This window comes from Charadrius vociferus, unplaced genomic scaffold (assembly GCF_000708025.1).
Source record: "Charadrius vociferus isolate BGI_N301 unplaced genomic scaffold, ASM70802v2 scaffold158, whole genome shotgun sequence".
Lineage (NCBI taxonomy): Eukaryota > Metazoa > Chordata > Aves > Charadriiformes > Charadriidae > Charadrius > Charadrius vociferus.
The window spans coordinates 3,455,044-3,463,204 of NW_009661372.1; positions in this window are offsets into that span (position 1 = coordinate 3,455,044).

Genomic DNA, 8,161 nt, shown 5'->3' on the forward strand with positions numbered 1-8,161 from the left:
TCAGCAAAGACTATTTTTGCAAGAATGGAAAAGTGGTATTATTCAGCTGAGTAGAAACAACAGGCAATGCAACACCAGAAATCATGTCAGATAAGTGACATGGTCAGACTTATACCAAGATTGATGAATGAAGTTTAGGGCGAATCAGAACATCATGGTCTGAAAAAAGTGAAATTCAGAAATAAAAGCCATGACTTAAGGCTGAAAGCAAATATAATCTCAAGGCAGTTTAAAGCCTGTTCTCAGAAAACACCATGGTTTAGGAAATCCTCAAAGCTAATGGGCTGAAAATCAGGCCCAATTTGAGGAGACGGAAGACTGGCTTTTAAAGTCAGTTTTGAAAATCCTGATCCAAACCTTTTACTGTTTTTCTGAGGTGATGACCTGAAAAGATTCCAAACACTGAAATAAAAATAAGAGATTTAGCGATTTTACACAAGCAGTTTTGCAAAGTGGGATCTAGCACAGATAATAGAATTACCTGATGAGGTTCAATTATATCATAGTAGAGACAGCTGCAATTTCTATTTTTCAAGACAGCACTGACTTCCTCATTTAAAGTTCTCCAAAGCGCATTACAGTCAGTCTCTATTATATCTAACTAAAGCTGACAACTGTAGCACTAAAGATGCCCACATACTATAGTCACACGGGTTTTTGTGTCTAAGGACAATTTTCAAGCAATCAGAAGTTTAACAGAACAGATGTCTGAATTTCTGTGGTATATTGAAGATCATAGGTGTTATTCACTGAGGAGATACAATTAATATCTCACCTATTTTTGCCAATTTTACTTGTAAGTTGCTGTAGCCAATTTAGAGTGCCAACCACCTCCCCTTCCAAAGGAAAATCCTCTCTGTAAAAAGGCAGAAGAGTTTCTTGTTTCCTGTGATATTATATAAAACTTAATAATAACATGATAAAAAGAAATGGAGCCATGTGACCAGAGATGATAGAAAAGCAAAATGAAAACCCAGTTCTACTTTAATAAAACTTAGGCCTGGAAGATCAGTTTCCAGGCAAAATGCAGTGTAAGAAAAGTAGGCATAAATGAAAAATACCTTAAACAGCATAAACATGTTAGTAAACCTTTCTGCAATGACTGCTGTGAGGGTTACTTTTACTAACACAATTGGCCAACTGATGCAAGCATTGGTATGGGATCATATAATGACATCACATCATGTTTCACGGACTTCTCTTTCTCTGCTGATAATACCCTGCAATTAAAAATGCACAGGCATTGCAGTCCAAATAAGGTATCAAAATCCTAATAAGGTATTCTAATAACTAGATATATATAAAAGGTATCATAATGCCTATATCCTGAAATCCTAATAAGGTATCAAAGCTTGCTAGGGTCCATCTATAATGGCATCTTGCATGAGAAAATGTGCAGTATTGCTAGTAAGAGCCAAAACAATCTTTGAGCACAGATGCATTCAGTGCAGAATTTAATCTGATATTAAGCTGCAGCTTTCCCAACAAAGAACACTTTTGTGTGCGTTATTACATTATCTATGCACTATGGTTTGTAAGAATAAAATGGGAAAAAGATTGAGGTTGTATAGCCTCTTAAGTTCAAAACAGAAAAGAAAACCAAAATTAGCAGCAGACTTTACCACATGCCAGCTGATGACTTCAAGCTTGAAAGAGTTTGGGAAAATTACCAGCAATAACCAGCTTAAACCCTCTGGCAAAAATTTAATACACCACCTCCTGACTCCAAATTGCACAAAATCTCGTTTCAAAAGCAAATAGCTATGATACAGCATTTGTATATTAACAGAGAACAAGCTTAAATTACAACATGTTCTAATAAATTAACAAATAAGGAAAATTATCAATAGAGTCCTCATATGTTAGAGAAATTTACTCCATGTGAATTGCAGGTCTTAAATGTTCAATTAGCAATGAGTAACACTCTAATGATCATGATATCATGCCATAAACTAGCTGAGGGGTCCTAATGAGTAAAAAAGTTCACTGGAGATATATACATACTGAGAAAATCAATGGAGACCGTGGCACCTGAATGAGCTTTGGAGCACTGCTTTCCAGAAATGTGGTACTATTAGGAAGAAATGATGTTTTTAAAATAGTCAGCAGGGATTTTCTTAGCTATCTACCTGCTTTATGAATCTCCTCATCTTGTGGGGTTCCCTGGCGAGGGGTGGGGGTGGCTGGAGACAGTGGCACCAAAGGTGCCAAGCTGCTGAGTAAGCTGGAAGAGTGCAGGATCCTGACCATGCTCACCTTGCAGAGCCCTCCCAGAAGCTGCTCCCTTCCCCTGACCCTCATCCAGCCCTCCAGAAGAGGGCACAGGTTTTCGCCTCCCTACGGTGCTTAATGGCATTTAACAAACCAAACCATGAAACTTGCAAGAGGGTTGAGCGGGTCATGTCCAGAAGTGGTCACACGTTCACTGCTCCGTCCATAGGAGGAAAAGGGCACTGGTACAGGACCTAATTAGCAGCAGCAGTCAAATTAAAAAGGTCATCTGATGATGGTTTATAACATCATTGCGCACTTAAAACAGAAGAAATATCCATTCAGCCTCTCCAAACTCCTTGAAATGGGAATACTTCAGCTTTCCCAGGGGTTCATTTAGTTGCAGCTCAGCACAGGTGGTGTGGACAGGATGCTTGAAGACTGGTTCCCAGCATTAGGCAGCCTCACTTATTACCGTTCTTCTGTTGTGGAAAAAGACTCCAGCTTTTTGTTCAATGGGACTTGCGAACCCTGTATTACACAGCTATACTTTTAAGCATTCGGTTTGAAACAAAAATGCAGTCAAACTGTCACCTTTATAAACTAAGGACGGCAGAGGCAACATTTGCCTGAAGTGCTCAAGAGTTTTTATCCTTTGCTTCAGAGGAACCCCTACAACTATACACATTGCCCTCTTCCTCCCTCTTAAACATCTGATCAAGATTATTGTGTTATGCTCACTATCCACCATTTTCCAAAACTTACAACTCTCAAGAATAATATATTTAGAAATAGGCCTTTAAAATTATTCTGAGTAAGTTTCTCCCCAAGCCTAGCAAAATATTCATCAAACAGCACTCTGTTAGAGAAAGCCAAAGAGATGATCACATTCTAACTTATGGTCTAAGAAAATGCTGAACCTATTGATAGATGTAGTAACAAATCCAGCTTCAAATAAGTGGAATATCCCAAATAATCGTGTTAAACTGCTTGTTTATTCTGGTTGGCAATAATAGGATTTAAACACAGAGTGCTGCTGAAACTGTAGAACACACTTGAGTGCCAGGGGAAGAAAACGTCATTACTACTCAATGCAAATCAAGGAAGATTATTTAATTAGGATCACTTCATCCTTTAAGCAAATAAAAGAACCTGAGTCTGTTTCTTTCTGCTTTACTTCTTTCTGTCTCCATCATCAATTCTTTGAATCTTTTTGATCAAAAGCATGGTTTAAATCCACATCATGTGCTTTCACAACACCTACTTTACACTTATTAGCTATTTCTAAGCTTCTTCTAAGCAGAATAGGGGGCAATAATTTCTGACCGTATCTTCCAGAAATAGGTTCCTTGTTAGCATTTAATCTTGCTTTCTCTTCTTTCCTATCTTCTCTATGGTCGATTATCTTGTTTTCTGCCCTGTTCATTTTTTTTTTTTATTTTTTTCTAATCACAGCATTTTACAGCCTTGCTCTCAAGGTTATATTCCATACTGTTAAGATCTAGTTATATCTTCTCACTGCAGACATAGGAGCTCTTCAGAGTAGGTGCTGTGCCATAGCCATTACAGTAAATTCAGTGCCTACTAACTTGCACCTCTTGTCCTGTAATGCTTTGTCTTAAAATGGCAGTAATCTTCATAGGTTTTTTATTCTTTTATGTCTTATAACTAACACAATAAGTAATTATATGTCAATGAAGGTAAAGCATGTACAACAGTATCAGATATATTTTATTACAGCTAAAGATATATATGTATTTATGATTATCAGAAAATACTCACTGGATGTTCAAAGGAATAGTATCTTAATACACAGACTTGTGATTCCTGGAAGTCTTTTCATTTCTAACTCATTGTAATTATTTATTTTCCTCTTAGTCTTTTGCTTTCATGCTTAAGTTCTGATCAATTCTGAGTAGTTGCTTTCATAATACTCTTTTCTCTCATTTTCTTTTCTAGAAAGGAAAACAAATAATCCCAGAGGCCAAAACTTCCTTTCATGTTTTCTACATCAGAGAATCAAAAAAGACCATTGCTTTGGTATGTATGAACACCTCTGTTGTATATCTGTGATGAAGAACATATGACAGAATTTGAGTTGGGAAAAAAAGACAGGTCCGGGTTTTGTGCAGTATTACTAAAACACTCAGTATGATTTTAACCAAAGGGTGCTTTTTCATAAGCATTGCAGTAACAGGATAGTCACTACCACCAGTTGGTACTGTTATTTCCAAGTCCAGGAAATTATGAATACAATAAATCTTATCTTCTTTAGTAATATGCAATGCTATGTACATGACAACCAAGAAACACCTGAAAGAGAGACCAAAGTCAACACACTTATGTAAAAACATTTTTTTAAAGTAAAAAAGAAAAGCAGGACTGAAAATATTCTAATACATCAGAAGAATTGAATAGCGTGGAAGTAAAAAACAAAAGAAGTGTTTAGCTCATGCCCAGAGCTTTTCTTGAGTAAATTTTCCCCCATTGGTACAGAGTAGGGGTCCATACTTCCAAAAATATTTTAGGAATAGCTGCAAAGGAAAGTAATAATTATAGAATTACTGTGCTATTTTTAAAAAACAAATTGTTGCACCATTTCCCTGCTGTCACATTTTTTTTTTTTTCCAAAATAGCATATAATTACATAAATGAGGTTAATATGGCAAAGATGAGGGGTTTGTGACTATGTGGTACGCAATAGCACATCCTAGGTGTATTTTGTAAGTGATTGGTAAAGGCTTTTGTGGCCAAGATAAAAAGCATTGCTCAGATTTATATGGGCAAAAAAATCTTATTCTCTCAGAATAAGTCTTCTTGAGCAATACCCGTCAACAAATGGACAGGTGGTCTGTGCCACCAGGATTAGCAGGCAGAAGACACCCTTATTGTTCTTTCTAAACACTGAATGAGCAAGACCAGTTATGAGATTTAATCTTTCTCCCACTGCTGCTCACACCCACTCACAGGTGGATGCTTTGCAAGAAGTGTGGACCAAATAGAGAGCAAATATGGAGCATGGATATGGAGGGTGGATACTGGGCAGATGAACATATTGCAGACTGGGATGCTTTTGGAAAACTCAGAACACAGATGAAGGTTGAAAGTCTTGTCCAAATTACAATACTTAATGCAGAAGCATGGTGTGAATTTGAATTTTTGCAATGCTTTTCTATCGGTGGGGTTAGAGCTACTACAAGAATGACAGCATTTAAGTGCTCCTATATTTTGGCTTGCCAACTGGTTATCTCAGAAAAACACATTATTTAATATCTGTTTAATCTAGGTGGAGTTGAAATGCTTTTTCTAGATGATGTCTAATGTCACCTAATTTGTCAGGCCTTGGCTAGGCACAAGACTATAGCAGTGCTTAAGTAAAAAATCATGAATGATCATAACTCCTTGAGTAATGTCTACAGTGGGAACCTCACCTCAAAGGTGGATGTAGTCAGCGAGAGATGCTTTGGGACTTGCACTAGGCCTGTGATTTCTGATTTGCATCCAAAATGAAAGAACAAAAGTTTGGGATGACAACAGTATTGCCCAGAACTAATTTAACTGCAATGAGACAATAGGAATCTGTTGAAGAAGCCAAGGGTAGCTTCTTGAGCACAAATAATAGGAGCAGATGCATATATTTCTCAGGTTTTGGTTTTGGCTTTGAATTTATTCTGTTCTTATATGCTATTCCAAGAGCCTTGCCAGTATCCCAAGGATGCTTGAAGAGCATATTGTATCTAGGTAGTGCCTTTTCTGCCAGCCTGTGCCACCTTGTAGCTCTTCTTTTCCACAGGACCCCAAACAAGGGAGGACTACACTCCCTTTGGGGTAGTTCCTTCTCCTGCCCCCTAGGAGTGGAGGCAAAGGATGATCAATTCTTGCATTGTTTGTGCCAGCATTTCTTTGAAGCTCAGTGCATTCTCAGTTTTATGCCATAGCATTTGGCATCAACAAATGAAAAAGTATCAGAGTGTATATAAAAGAAAAATATAATTTCAATATCTAAAGTATAATCTAAAATTTAGCTGAAAATGCTAGAAGGGAAAAACCCACTTTTAAAGTGAGCTTTCAAATGGAGATGAGTTTTATAAAAGAACATCAGAGAGCAGTGATATCTGCTTGCTCTTCACTCAGCCATGTGAAAGTATTGTTTAATTATGGATCAAGTCCAAACTTTAGCTCCTTGACCACTGTTGATTATTCTTTCCATTTTCTTCTGTGGGATCATGCTGAGCAGGGGTGATGCACAGATAAAATTTGATATTATTCACCTGCCTATATTCTTTAGAGAACATCAAAAACTATAAAAGGAAGGAAGACGAAATAAAAAAAACTCCACACCTTGGAGCGCTTTGAATTAAGAAAAAAGATAGAGTAGCAAGAACTGGGTCTAAAACAATAAAGTACAACTCTCTCCAGGCAAGAGATCTGAGAAATACAGACAATGCCCATTTTTCTTAGGCACCTAAATAAAAAAAATATATATTTCTTTGACAAAAATATATAAAACAGAGCTCTTGTAATTCTAATGCTTTTACTGTTAACCTAAAGCAGTCTGTGTCTGAATAGACTTTTTTTTTTTTTTTTTCTTTTTTAATGGACATTGTAACCTAAAGGGAAGTTTGCTCTCTTGTTCATCTTAGCTTATGTCTCCTGTGTGGTGTATTTGGCCCTGAGAGGGTTGTGTGGCACAAGAAACCAACTTGTCCCATATGAGACATATGGAACATTGTTACTCTGAAGTGCTGATAGAACAAGGAAAACAAGAATTTGCAATGTAAGACCAGTTTTTGTGAACAAAATTTCTACATGCCTCAACAGCCATTTTCTGTGATTTCATACCCTTGCATTTATTGACAATTCAAGAAATTAATGGGTTTCAGTATGGTATATCAGGATCTCCCCTTTGCACACCATCTTCTGGATAAAGACAGTGCAAAAGCTAAAAATGATACTATACACTTATCTCTGAACTGCATTGATTGTCTTTACCTTACCTTCAGTATTTGTTTCCTCAGTGAGAGCGTGGTTCAGCATGATTTCAGCAGATGTGTTGACTTCCTCTGAGATAAACTATTTTTAACAATGCTTTATCCCAAATTTATTTTAATTACTAGAAGTGCAAGAATTGAACAAATTAGGAACAGTTTCTGTCTTAACCACAAGCAAGCAGTACATTTTTACAGACTTACTTGAAGCAAAGCCAGGAAGGCATGATTAAGACTGTCAACTTGGCCTAAACAAGTGACAACAGTATACTAAGAGCAACGGAGTAAAAGCTGAATATAAGTCAGTAAAGGTGCCAAACAGATGTATCCAGCTGTACTCCTTGAAGAGTTTGTGTACCTCTCTGTCATTTTGGAAAGCATTGGGGAGAAATGAACCCAAACAGCAACACAGACTCATCAAACACTAGTTTCTACCTATACAGGACAACAGGAACTGTGTCTTTCCTACTGCATCTATGTGTTATTCTTTATCTCCCTGTTAGTCCTCTGTGTGGTTGTATTAAGTTGAAAACTCTTGAGAGTTTAAGTCAAAACCTCACCAACACACCCAACATCGGTGCAGCATTCCCTGCACAGTGTACACATTCATGATAAAGTACTCATTTGTAAAACAAGAATTCTTAATTAGAGTGATTACCACACAGTCTGTCTGTGCTGCAAATCCTGAGGAAAGGTTTGCTGAAGGACTATTTTTTTTAACATAATGGTATAACATAAAGAAGCCCAGAAATCTATTCTGAACAGCAGCAGCCTCTACCTTCATCTGTAGCCTATGTCTGCCAAGCCACAGTGTGAATGTGGCAGATATTAACGGAGCCTGAGAGCAGAAATGATAGTTTGAAGACCTGCATTTAGTTTAAAAAAAGTAAAATTCCAGAGACGTCCTTCATAGCTGTATATTTTTTTCATTAATACTATGTTGTATGGTTTGCAAATCACTT